The sequence below is a fragment of the Anolis carolinensis genome, chromosome 5 (genome assembly GCF_035594765.1).
Source record: "Anolis carolinensis isolate JA03-04 chromosome 5, rAnoCar3.1.pri, whole genome shotgun sequence".
Lineage (NCBI taxonomy): Eukaryota > Metazoa > Chordata > Lepidosauria > Squamata > Dactyloidae > Anolis > Anolis carolinensis.
The window spans coordinates 160,962,825-160,977,119 of NC_085845.1; the positions used below are offsets into that span (position 1 = coordinate 160,962,825).

The 14,295-nt window shown below is 37.9% G+C and overlaps 1 protein-coding gene across 23 annotated transcripts in view; it reads right to left on the reverse strand.

The window, feature by feature from the left end:
• mgat4c (MGAT4 family member C) overlaps positions 1–14,295 on the reverse strand; it is a 432,147-nt gene that overhangs the window by 304,457 nt on the left and 113,395 nt on the right. For 2 of the 23 annotated variants that reach the window (XM_062982760.1, XM_062982778.1), the window contains exon 3: positions 10,539–10,611. The exons of 20 other annotated variants lie outside the window; for them this stretch is intronic. The gene's annotated coding sequence lies outside the window, so the exon portion shown is untranslated. Of the gene's footprint in view, positions 1–10,538; positions 10,612–12,567; positions 12,672–14,295 lie in introns of those variants that run through there. One more of the 23 variants, XM_062982762.1, reaches the window with a different exon arrangement.

Here is a 14,295-nt window from a genome sequence, read left to right on the forward strand (position 1 = left end):
AATATGAATCTATGGTGCAAAAATAACCTCAGGAGAGCTTTTTTTGCAACACAATTCCCGAAATTCCTCAGTGGCTATGCTGACTTGCTGGCTGCAAATGTGGTTTGAGAAACTAAACTTAAACATAGGAACTTTTTAACCCAGATATAAAGTTATAACAGATCATGCTTACAAAAGAATATATTAGCTGTGCAAGTAAATATCAGGTAGTGGGACAGAGAAAACAAGTATCTTGGACATTATTCCCTTTAAGTTAAGTGTTGACCAAAAACCTTTCAAAGCCCCAGGCTTTTGAAAAACAGGTTCTTGAAGGTAGAAAGTTCGATAATTATAGTCTATATAAAACACATACATGCAGTCCCCAAGTTATGAAAAGATAAGATTCTTTAGGTTTGTGACAGAGCTTTTTTTTAACATTCTATCATTTCTAAGGTGACAATAAGTAATTATAAGGATTAGGACTACCCCAGCAGCAAGCATTAATGATATAGTCACCTGGCCAGCATTGAGTAAGTTACAGCCAGGGTGGGGTAGCTGAAAGAGTAAAAAAAAAAAAAAACCAAAACAAGCTCCTCTGTTAGAGTTGTTGTTAGAGTGTTGCATTGTTGGAGATAGAGATTCAAATTTTGAAGGATGAATGAAGAAGACCAGAGAGAATAATAGAATTTTGAAAATTTGGTGGGTTATTGAAACAAGGATTGGTGATAAAGCGTCCGTGGAAACACCATTTTCTCATGATAACACTTACAGGAATCAATTTCCCTTCCCAGGGGTAGATTTATCTCACTTCCTATTGTCTCACCCCCATTCTTAACTATGAGTAATTTGTGCAGTTTTGCACCCTCACATACAGCTGTATTTAAATCATCTATATCTTTCTTTTATGGCAGTAATAGGGAAATCTGTTCTATTGCATTCAAAACTGGGATCAGAACAGATGGCAAAAACTTCATTTAAACAAATATGGGCTTTAAAATATAACCATATTGTCTGCATTATCCCATGGAACAGACGTTTATTTCACTATAAAAGCAGTTTATGTTTTAAAGAAATACATTAGCATATGCATGTTTGCGACATCACAAAATTTCTCTACTTTTCTCTCAAACCTGTTTACGCACATTGAATGGATGGATCCCAAGGACAGTGGTTAAGAGCATTTAGGATGTCTTGTCAATACTTTAAGAGATAAAACAGCTGCAAACTAGAGGAAACTATTTAAGACTTTGCCTGTGCACACTGAAAGCTCCAACGACAAGCTATCAATTTTCACTAATTGTTGATAATGTGATGAAGAACTGAAAGAAAGTGTAGATGCTGCAGATTTAAGAAAATGTGTGCATCAAAGAGAATTTAAAAAATAACAACCAGCACCTTAGAGCTAGGCAATGGGTCACCAATGCAGCTCCACTAATGCTTCTTTACAAAACAAGCAATGTATGAGGAGCAGTAGCTGCAAACCACTAAATGAATTCCCATGTAACCTCAACATCATTGATACCTATGAATTCTTCATAAATATATAGGAGATAATAACTGAGAAAGAATGAGAATGCTATAGTATGGTGACAATGTTCACAGTTTTCTTTATGTTGACATATTGTTATAAACACTAATTGCTGCATACATGGGTGCAGTTGACAGATGTATTTGACTCTAATGGCTGGTGTAAAATGAATTGAAACAGGGGAAGTCTATTCCTGAAACTACCTGTGACTGATGGAAAGAAGAGAGCACAAAGCCAGAATATGCAGACCAGTATACATGTGGCCTATCAATAGTAAAATTAAGCTAGCATGATCAGCAAGGGCTAATAGGATGATTTTAATAGGACAATGGGGGTTGTTTCCCCGCAATACTGTGGCTTCTAGTATACACAATGAAATTGTATCAGATGGTTGTTATCCGACTAGTTCTTCTCTAGTATGAACTGGTACATGATATTTCTTTCCTTATACTGATCTATTTGTCAAGAATAATCACAACACAAAATCACAAAGAAAAGAGTAATCGTACATACACCCAAACCTGCAATGTTGTGGAGCTGGTGGGCTCAATTTGACTGTATGGATTGCAAGTTGTGAAATCCTGTTACAGGAAAACCTTCTTTAGAATGGCATAACATGCAACACAAATATTACATCTTTAACTCATTAAAACTTATTAGCTCAAGCTATCATGTTTTCCCTTCTCTTTTCATATTCTAGCATAAATCTTATACTCTCTCATTCCCTCCCCTTCCCACCCACCCAATTATTTCCCAATTCACTGGTGAGTAGATGGCAATAATTAAATCTGTTTCTTTGGTAAATGAAAATAGGGTAGGGAAATGGAGCCATCTCCCTATTGGCTAGAATTAATTAAGTACCTAAGTTTACAGAGATACACACATTTATCCAGGGAGATTAAATTGATTTCCTACTTGCATAAAAGACAAAGGATGGCCTGGAGAATGAATCTACTGATTGCATAGATTAGCCGATGTCGAAAGATTTATTGTTATATATTTAAGAGTGTTTTTGGGGGTCACAGATGTTAAGAGAAGGGCGGACTGAAGTAAATCCTTGGGATTTGCATACTTTAGAGTATTATACTCTAGATGACAAAAATAAACTTTCTGGGTAACTGGTACCAACAGCATGCATTGCTACATTCTTTCAAATCCTAATTAATAGTTTTGTGAATTTTAAATTACAAGGCTGAGACCTGAATATGCAACCTGCTGATCAAATATGTTGCTTGGCATTCAACTGCATACAGAAGTGTAAGGCATTTTGTAGCCAGAATACTTCAATCTCCAAAGTAATCAAAAACAAAGCTAAATAGCAATTCAGATCATTTTGTCATTATCTCTGCTATTTTGTGTTGGTTGCATAAAGGTATCAATAAAAGAAAATTTCATCTAACTGGAAAAAGAAATGCATGTGAGGAAGGAGATTTGTAGAATGCAAATTCACTAAAGGAAAAAGATTTCTTAGCCTTGCTGCATAGAAAAAATTGAAGACAGCAGGCTGACATACTCAGAACAGGTGTTTCTATTGAGAATCAGTAACTGAGCCAACCCAAAACAATGTGTTCCTTGAGATGAAAGACAAGATGGTGCCCCATTGTCCTTCCCACATAAAGAAAATGACTAGTTTGCCCAATGAACACTGACAGTAAAATATCATTCTCAGTGACACCTGAGGGAAGCAAGCTATTTTTGGTTGAATAAGTCAAATAACAGTTCTGTTCTTCAGCAGAGAAGAACGACCCCTTCTTAGCAATTCTGCAACAAGGAGTGGCTCAAAAAATCACAGACTATCAATCAATGGATTATTTATTGTGAGCTCCACCTTTGTTTTCCTAAACTAAGTCACAGTCATGACTCTTTATGATTTTTTTGGTGGGGGAAGTGCTTCTGACTTGTCATAATAACCTACTTTCAACCTGTGTGAATGTTGTCAACATAACAGCCAAAACAGCACATGAATAATTGTCGAGACTATCTTCTTGGGGAAAAGGTGTAACAGTTGTACTTGCCCTAGGGCATAACCTCTGGAATCAATCTTGACAGAAAATATGTAATACAATGTTCAAAACAGATTTGACCTATTTCCAGTTGGCAAGTGCCAGCCATGTTATCAGATAGTCTCCATTGGATCAGGAGATCTGCAGAAGGAGAAGAAAAAAGAAGTGGGAGTATCCAAGCTCAGGTTTAAGAATTCAAGTCAACGTCAAGGCTCACACTGAGTCAACAAATAAAGTAGTTCAGAATACTAGAAACAAAAGATGATTTATGAACTCATCATAAAGCCCTGGTGAAGAATCCCACTTCGCCACGCTTCTGGAGAGGAAAGAGAGAGCAGCAGGGCAAATCTGTCACCCTGCATACAGCTCCCTTTCCAGAAAGCTTTCTCTATCACATGCCTCTCATGTTGCCAGGAAGTGCCTGGTAATGCTTTCACCCTGGTTGGGTGAGGGGCTTCCACAGGAAGTTCTGAAGACCTGGATGTTTAAACAAGCTTTTTAGAATATCTAGCCCCTAGTTGTTTTATGCAGTTGTTTGCAATATTGCACTACATTCCATGCCTTTGTCCCATGGTTGCACCTTTGCACTTATCCCATTCCCTTGCCTATTGTTTACAGCCTGGCCATATCTACAGTAGCTTACCACCAGATGAATGCCATTTTTAATTGAGTTTTAGGTTGTTGTTTTTTTATATGCTTATTGTTTTATCAAATTGCATTTTATACTGTGTTTTATTTTATGCTCTGTTTTTAGGCACTTTTATGCCATGTGTATGCCACCCCGAGTCCCTGTGGGGAGATGGTGGCAGAATATAAGAATAAAGTTATTATCGTCTGGTGGGCAGCAAGCTCATCAGTCCTCCAGACTGAGTGGAAGCATCCTAGGATGCTAAAATCACCCTGTCTGATGAGGTGGCTAGTAGATCAGGTCCTATCAAATAGAAAATCAGGCAAGGAACCCAGAGATTATGTTTGTTATCAAGCCAATGTGAAATAACTGGCAAATGAAAGCTAAATGCACCAGGAATTTCCAGAGATGGTCATTGGTATGTTACCTTCAGCAATTTTTTCCACAGAAGTCAGTGTCTTATATAGTCACACTTGTTCTAGATCAAGTGGTTGCTGTCAAGTGTCTGTCACTATAGAAGGCATTTGCTATAATATCTAAGCTGGTTCTTTTAAATGTTGCTATTGCCTGGGTCTTTGGGAGACTGGCTCCACTTTAGATTCTGCACTCTCTGGAGTGACTTATCTGAAGCCAACCATCCTGAGAACACAGGCTCTGCCTCAATCTCCTGTGATTTAAGAAAAGGCCTGTTAGCTGCAGGCTCTGGTATTTTACTTAGTGAGGATTTCGTCAACTGGGATATAGTATTGTTTGCCTTCCAATGAATATCTCTCCTGATGGGCAAGGAGGTGAGCCTTTCTGGATATTGCTGTTGAAACTCACAGAGCAACTTTCAGGAAAATTTCCAGGACATGAACAAGGCCTTGGAGAGATATGTCAGATGGGGGTAGATCAGTTACCTCATGATCCTTCTCCTCATCCTCTATTACTGATGGAGCAGACCACTCTCAGTCGGGGGTGAGTACTGCTAGTGAAATCAGCAAGAACAAGCAAAAGCCATGGTGCACATAGAGATAAGCAACAGTTGATAGGGTTATTCTGAGCCAAGAAAGGGAAAGGATCAAGAAACTAGGCATCAAGCTAGATATATGCTCAGCAAAGTTATTTGCATTGAGCATGGAGCTGCAGCCATACCATGTTTCCCCAAAAATAAGACAGTGTCTTACATTAATTTTTGCTCCCAAAGGTGTGCTAGGTCTTATTTTCAGGGGATGTCTTATGTTTTCATGATTCCTTACTTGTACTTTCTTGTAGTACAGAAAGGAACTGCCAAAACAAGGGGGTGGGAAGCTCAGTGAGAAAGAAGAAACACAAACAGGGGTTAAGAGGCAGGAAAGGCGTGCATGGGGTGAGTGAGGAGGCGGGAAAAGCGTATGCCTTTCCCGCCTCTACTAGGTCTTATTTTTTGGGGGAAAACAGTATTTATTTTATTTACTCCACAACACCCACAAATTTACTCAAAATTAACTTTGGGTGGAAAACTCTCTTTTAAATCATACTCACTTCATTCAGTTATTTTCAATTTCTGAGCCTCTATTTTTTGTCTTGAAAAATGATTTCAATAGACAACTCAGAGAGACTCAGAGAGCAAAATAAAACATCAAACACTGATTCTGTAATACTGATTCCCTAGAGAAATGGTGAACAGAAGAAAAATACTTTTCTGAGTTTTATCAAAATCTTTTTTTAAAAAAATCTTAGTAGTGAAAGAGATCATTCCAGCAGAGTAGCTGAAGAGAAGCTAGCATCTGTGCAGAAATTATTAATTGTAAGGGTTAGACATGGTGGCAAGATAAATATGTCATTTGTAAAATGCTTCAGTCTGTCACTCTTATTTCACAAACTTATAGTGAAAGAAGCAGTAACACTGTTTAGCTTCATACATCATAAATCAATCGTTTTGATTAGGTCACAAATGTGCTCCTGACTTTTAAAATTTGTTACAGAACAGTATTTGGGGCACAATATCACAGAAAGCTTGCTGGTTTTAGTCATATTCTTGCATTTGTTGATAAGGTTATTGCCAATCTGTGGATTCTATAAACAGTTTCTGCTGGTTACTTTGGGGTTTCTGTTGGAAATTCTATATACAAATATTTAACAGTAACCCACAACTTTCTACACAGGAGTAAATGAATAGATACATGAGCAAAGTACCCAGATAACTCTTTGGAGATTAAAGAGTCTATGAACTCTGAAGTCTACACATAGGAGCTTTGGACCAAGTATGCAGTTTGCCTTCTATTTTGAAAAAGAATTCGAAATAAAATTTTGCTTGAGACACAATTTTAAATCACATGACTGTAAGTATAAACTGAAGCAAATTCTGTCTTAGGATCTGTCTAGAGTGATTATTTTTTTCACTCCTCTGCTGAAAAACCCACAAGCTACCAAATATCAGTTTATATGTTGAGTATATAAATATCTGAGTGCCATCAGCTTTCAGAGATCCCCAATTAACGTGGTTGTTCACTCACATCCACCCCCTACTTGATCTGTATAGAACAAGAGTAAGAATATTGCAGTCTTCATGATCTTATTGGATAGCATCGCAGAGCAGTTCCCACCATTGAGTCTTCTGACCAGGTCTCATGGGACTTGCAGTCAAATGACATCTGGAGGACCACATTATTCTCAGTCCTGTCATATACAGTAGCTTGCCTGGCTGGAAATCTTAATTCTCTTTACAAACTGTGCTCAAAAAGATACATTCATGTTTACAAAATTTACTGGCTGGATGTAGCAAACGGAGACGTCCTCATGGATACATTATCAGTATCACCACTGTCATTGTAACAATAGCAAAAGAGAGTAGAGTACTGTATAAGCAGATTATAGGGGAAATCTTCCTTGGATATATAAAATTAGTGTCTGTATTTAAACAAACATTATAAAACATTTATGTGAAACAGTCCAGTATAAAACAATGCCATTGGTTAGTTGCATTTAAAGTAAGCCAGGTGCATGTAAGGTATTGCATTATTAAAAGATTTTCCTGAAAAGTGTGAATCTTATTGACAATTAGTAGGAGAGACAGGTCTTCATTCTTAAATGACAGCTGTTAATTACAGATATTTCATGGCTACAGCAATTGTAGAATGATAAAAACTTACAAAGACTTGAAAGACAGTAGTCTTAAAGCACCAGATCCCATCTGATGTTGGACAATAAGCAAGGTCATCCCTGGTTAATATCTGGATAGGAGACTGCCAATGAATAACAGGCATTGTAGGCTATGTTTCAGAGGAAGGAACTGGTAAAATTATGTCTGAGTTCCTTACCTAGGAAATCTATATGTGACAACATATTCACACATATGTGGTGGCACAGTGTGTTAAAGTGCTGAGCTGCTGAACTTGCAGACCAAAAGGTCCCAGGTTCAAATCCCGGGAGTGGAATGAGCGCCCGCTGTTAGCCCCAGCTCCTGCCAACCTAGCAGTTCGAAAACATGCAAATGTGAGTAAATCAATAGCCACATGACCTTAGAGATGTCTATGGATAACGCTGGCTCTTCGGCTTAGAAATGGAGATGAGCCCCAACCCCCAGAGTCGAACTCGACTGGACTTAACATCAGGGGAAACCTTTACCTTTACCTTACGCTAGCTGTGAAACTATAAACTGCCTCCCACATATAAAATTTGTATCCTCTGGGAAATTAATAAGGATGGATAATATCAGATTTCAAAATCTAGCTATTACAAGAATTGAACAAATTTGCTGTGAAGAGTCATTTTTAATATCTCCCTGATGTAAACTTTCATTTCAGGTCACTCCGAGGAGGATTGGGCTTTAAGCCTGTCAAGCAATTTCATGCCATTAGTGCTCTTTACATGTTTGCAAGAGCATCATAAATGGGAAATTATTAACATTCTGGGAACATGCCATTTAAAAATAGCATGCCTTTAAATTATAAGGACTAAAACAGTTTGGTGGTAATTAGGCATTCTTTTATTCCAAGTAGAAATTATGAACTAGAGATCTAAACTGTAGCATGCCATAATGTGATTATATAATTTTATAATCACCTACTCAATCTTCAGTTATTTCTTTAGTCTCTTAATGGCTAGGAAGCAATAATCAGCTCCTTCATTTCAATGGAAATGCAGTAGGAAAGGAACTAGATTTTTTTTAAAAAAATCATATAATTACCATTATTATTATTATTATTATTATTATTATTATTATTATTATTATTATTATTATTTCTTACCCACCTCTCTTTGTGGCTCGTGTTGGATTACAACATCGCTAAAAGCACATAATCATCTAATTTAAAAAAAATAAAATACACATATTTAAAAAAAATTCTACAAAATACATAATAAAACACAAGACACACGTTTAAAATAAAATACACATATTTAAAAATATTCTACAAAAATTCTCCTCCTGGTCAGTCGCAGGGCTGAACAGGGAATAGGGTTACAGCCTGTGTTGGATGGGGTCGCACTCCCCTTGAAGACACAGGTTCGCAGTCTGGGGGTTCTCCTGGATTCATCGCTGAGCCTGGAGCCCCAGGTCTCGGCGGTGGCCAGGGGAGCCTTTGCACAACTCCGCCTTGTGCGCCAGCTGCGCCCGTTCCTTGGGAGGTCTGACTTGGTCACGGTGGTCCACGCTCTGGTTACAGCTCGTTTGGACTACTGCAACGCACTCTACGTGGGGCTGCCTTTGAAGACGGCTCGGAAGCTCCAACTAGTACAACAGGCGGCAGCCAGACTAATAACAGGAGCGGCTTACAGGGAGCGTACTACTCCCATGCTGAGCCAGCTCCACTGGCTGCCGATATGCTACTGAGCCCAATTCAAAGTGCTGGTTTTGACCTACAAAGCCCTAAATGGTTCTGGCCCATCTTACCTGTCCGAACGTATTTCCCCCTATGAGCCTTCTAGAACTCTTAGATCATCGGGGGAGGCCCTGCTCTCGGTCCCACCAGCCTCGCAGGTAAGGCTGGTGGGAACGAGGGACAGGGCCTTCTCGGTGGTGGCTCCTCGGCTGTGGAACACCCTCCCCAGCAACATACGGCAGATACCAACTCTCCTAGGCTTCAGGAAAGCCTTAAAGACATGGCTGTGCACACAAGCTTTTAATGAATAAGAACATGGACTTTACATGACCTGTATGAAGAATCGAGGATTCTGGATGAATGGATTTTAATCTTGGACATTCTTAAAATTTTATATAATGTGATTTTATTTTGTAATGGTACTTGTTTTATATGAACTGTTGTTTTGTAGATTGTTTTATATGAATTGTTGTTTTTACATTGTTTTTAGGCATTGAATTTTTGCCTGTTTACTGTAAGCCGCTTTGAGTCTCCTCGGAGAGAAAGGCGGGGTAAAAGTGATGTAAATAAATAAATAAATAAATAAATAAAATTTGTGATTAAAACTGGCCAGAAATAGGCAGAATAGGTATGCCAGAAAGATAGGTCTTTGAATGTGCTTTAGGCCCTGCCTACAACTGGAGTAGAAGAGTCATATGACACTTCCCTCCAATCATGGGAATATGCCTGTGTTGTGCTGGCTCCACTGGAGCCAGTACAGATCCTTGCCACTCAGGCAATGCTTCCCACATGTGATGGGAGAAGCGTCACTACAAGAGAGTGACATGCAGAGTGACAGATTTGCCCCACTGCCCCTCTGTTCAGTGGTGAAGCCAAGGGGAAGTGGGACATTTCTATTGGCTCATTTTGGCATACATATGCATACAGCATTGCGAGAAAGTATTTGATATAATGTACTTCTGCCTTTATCTCTCCTTTTTTGTCTTGAATGAGTATTATAGTGACTTTAAGACCATGTAGAAATTTTTGACCTATTTGATTAGCCTGTGATACGGAGCTTTTTGCTATCTCTGACCTGACCTGACTTGATGATATTTGTGTTTATTATGAAGAAGCCTATGTACATCAGGAAGTCCCAACACTTAGACAAAGTATTTTAAATATTTGTAGAACTATTGGAATAAAGCTTATCAAATATGTTTAAACTGATATTTAAAGAATTTTTTTGTTCAACTTTTACAAAATTCCAAAAACTCATGGTGAACAAATAATCAATTTACACAGTGAAACAGCAACATTTTGATACTATGTTTTAAACAGCTGGCAGGAAAAAACCCTAATTAACAAGTGTTATTCTCAGAAGTATAGTAGTACCATTAATGTTGATGCACAAAGTACTAAATGATACAGAAAGCTATTGATTAGTGGTATGTAAGTCAATGTAAGAAATCTTTATATTCACTAGAGCTATTTGTATTGCTCAACAGCAACCTTACTTCATTAAGTGTTTGATTAAAATGTTGCATGGCAACATTGTTCTTTACCAGAAAGAAAGGTGACTTGATTAATTTATTTGAAACAGAGGAGAGAACATTGTAATGAAATCATAGAATTACCTTCTCGGAGTTGTAGTAATATTTGGTATCGATAGCAGAATAGAATGCAGCATAGCTGGTGCTCTTTATGAGCCTATGGTAGAAAACAGAACAGAAAATATGCAAGGTGCTTTGGTAAGGTTTTTAAAAAGGTAAAAACATAATTTTGTTGCCCAACTCAAGGAATAAAGAGATCTGACACAAAAGGTTGGATAAAATCAGAACAAGTTTATTAACTTTTACTTATCTAATTGTTTTTGTGATAAGTAAATCTGAATGGGGATCAATTTGGCACAGAGGTAGCTGGGGCTATCAGTCTCCCCAAACCACCTCTGGCAGCCTCTGTTGGGCGAAAACATCATAGCCCCTAAGAGGAATCCCTGAAAGTCAGAGTTGCTCCCAGGCCAGCAAATTAACTGGAAGGCTTGTCAGAGAGTGTAAGACCCAGGCTAATTTGGCCTAGAAGGTGCATCAGTGGTCCATATCTCTCCCAACACCTGCCATGGAGACCTATTTAGGACACCACCTTTAGCCAATTGTCCAATCCTCCATGACAGTGTAAGGTAGGCAAAAAAATCCATTAAGGGGAAAAACAGTCCTACCCAGCCCCATAATAACCAAAACTATTATACTGTGTAAGGAGGTGGGAGGGTGGGTTGAAGAATTCCAAGTGGAAAGATGGGGGGTGAAGCTGCTTCTTAAGAACAGGCTGGACCGTCCCCAGTCCCCATCTCCTGGCAAATCATGCCAGGATACATTTACAGTAGGTCTCGATCCTCATGATGACAGCAAAATGATCTCCCTACCTCTGCTGCTCTACAGTGATGGAAATCCTGTTACTGTTGTATGTAATACATCTCATATAAAAGAGTAGATTGACAAAAGAAGTCTCACTTATCCAAGATAAACGGGCCGGCAGAACATTGGATAAGTGAAAATCTTGGATAACAGGGAGGGATTAAGTAAAAAGCCTATTAAAATAAAATTACATTCTGATTTTACTAATTATGCACCAAAACATCATGTTTTACAAGAAATTGACAGAAAAAGCAGTTCAATACACAGTAATGTTATGTAGTAATTACTGTATTTACGAATTTAGCACCAAAACATTGCAAAATTTACTACTAAAACAATGATTACTAAAAGGCCGGCTGCCTTGGATAATACAGGACCTTGAATAAGTGAAGCTTAGATAAGTGAGACTCTAGTGTAATGCAATTTTGGTACAAAAGTCTCTAATGCTGACTTTCATGTGTTTGTAAAGCATCTTGAGGAAGAGAGAAGCCTTGTGGTGCTCCCTTCTCCAACATAGGAATAATGATACACACTTCTGTGAAGAAAAGAAAAGTGACCTCTACATGCAGACAGGATGCAAAACACTTTGAATTACATAGATTTACATAGATCTAGGAAACAGAGGGGAAAACAAGAGAGCAGGCATGGACCACAGAATTGCTCTCTATACGAGTGTTAATGCTTCTTCACTTTAGAGTTGCAAATGGTGAGAGCTTAGTTCATGCCAGGAGAAACTTAAAGAGACACAAATCACTCCGATGCTATAGTAGAATAGGGAGCAAACATCTGCTTACAATTTATGTGATCCACTAGTCTTGAAGTCATGTCCTGTGGAGATTTGAAGATTTATTATTAAACAAGACACTTGATATTCTTTCTATTGTGGGGCCTGTCTCCTTTTACCACCACATAAAAATTGTTATTTTCTTACTTATGAATGCTTTTGATGAACTCAATGATAATAAATACTTGATTCTAACTCAGACACAAAATGATGATTCCTCAGTCAGTTCTATGGAAAGCAGCTTAGGAAGAAAGCTACTTGATGATTTGTTATGTCCCTGCAATTTGTGTTAGTTTTATATGCCAGTATAAAACTTGAATGAACTAATGCTAAGAAAAAGATCAAACCACTAAAGTATTTTGATTCTAAAGAAGTTTAAACACACATCTGTACACAATACTTCAGGTCATGGGGAGGGGAAGTATATAAGCTCTAGAGAAAGTAATGAAGTAGATTTAAACATCTCACTGTTTTGAAGCAGCAGTCAGATCACACGAACACCTTAGCAGGAAGAAACTGTTTGAGAAATAAAACCCTGAGGGAGATATCACTATTGGCAGCTCCAAAAATATCTGGAACAAAGTAAAAAAAATAAATTGAGAAGAAATAACATGTTGGTCGCTAAGGAGGGCATCCTGGTGTGAGCAATGAAATATGAGGCGGTGTAGAGGAATTGCACTGCAGAAAGCGCACAGCTGGTCTTTGTGTGCAGCCAAAAAAAATTATTAAAGGAATGGGGGAAGGGGACATTTAGAGTTTTTTTCATTCTTTGCTCTGAGTTCTGACTTAAAAGAACTATCAGAACTATTACCAATCTTATGAGTGAATGCAATAACAACTATCCTCTCCACATACATATGTGAGTGTAATAGAAGTCATCATAGGACCACCATTGGACAAAGTAAGGGTCCTTTCAAGCAGACAAAGAAAACAACTCATGAGTTTGTTTTGAAACCTCACCCCAAATGCCAAAATAAATCAGGGCGTAGACAACCCTTGCCTGCCAAAATTCTTATGTGCCCATGAAATCAATACTTTCAGTATCCAATAAAAACTTGGAAAGGTGTGAAATCGGGGACAGACCCCAATCCAGTTGTAAAGTGGAGTTCTAGATGAAGGTTGTGATAATGTTTTTAAATAAAAGAAATCATGATATGAGTCAGGAAGTAAAAGTTACCAAAGTAGGGATTGTGAAAGACATTGTGGTTGTAAGTTGTACTACAATGCTGGAGCCCAGCGTTTGAATCCCTGCTTGGACACCCTCAGAGGAAAGCAAAAGCAAATCTTGTCAAGAATATCTTTTGAAGGCATACTACAACATAACAACAGGGAGATTAAAAAAACAAATGAATCTTTACATATATAGGTATTCCATTGTCTATCATTCAGTAGAAAGTAAATTGCACAACTTGGAATCATAGCAATCAGATAATAAGCTTGAGAGTATGAAAATACTTTCAGACTGACAGTGAAAGAGACAACAGCATCTAGCACACCTCTCTAGAGACAACATTTCAAAATTGGAAGGCAAACACTTAGAAGGTTTACTGCCACCATCTCAGGTCACAGATTGGGTAAGCATACTAACTGAGGGACCCTGTACACTGGTGAAAATGCAAGTGGAATCAGAATTTAAAATACTAATTCCACCCACATTTGTCAGTGACACAAGGGATGGAAACCACACCTTTTTTAATGAACAAAGATGTTTATGTAACATTTATTAGTCCCCTCATAATACAGATAGAATGAACAGAGTTTTATTTAATATTTATTAACAAACAACATTTTTATGATGGTCTACAGAGCAATATCTATTAATTAAATACATTAAGTAATACAGTGTCTTGTTGAAGGCTTGTCAAATACTGTCATTTTCTGCAGTCGTGAACAAGACTTGAGTCATTAAAATTCATATTTTTAGTTATTTTCTTCAACTGCAAGATGTTCTAAAAGCAAATCCTATAAAAATTATACAGACAAAATATGGATTATGTTAAAATAGCCCAGATAATTCAGCAATTTTGTCTGTGCTTGCAGAGGCATAGGTGTCCATAACTGCTGGCAGATTTTGGTGATAATTCTCCAAGCCTGACCGCAGCCATAAATAAATCTCCTTAGCTTTTGACTTCTCTTTTCCAAGGTTGTTATTCAGCTCCTAAGTAGAAGCTTTGGGGTGCATGATTTCTGTCTGAA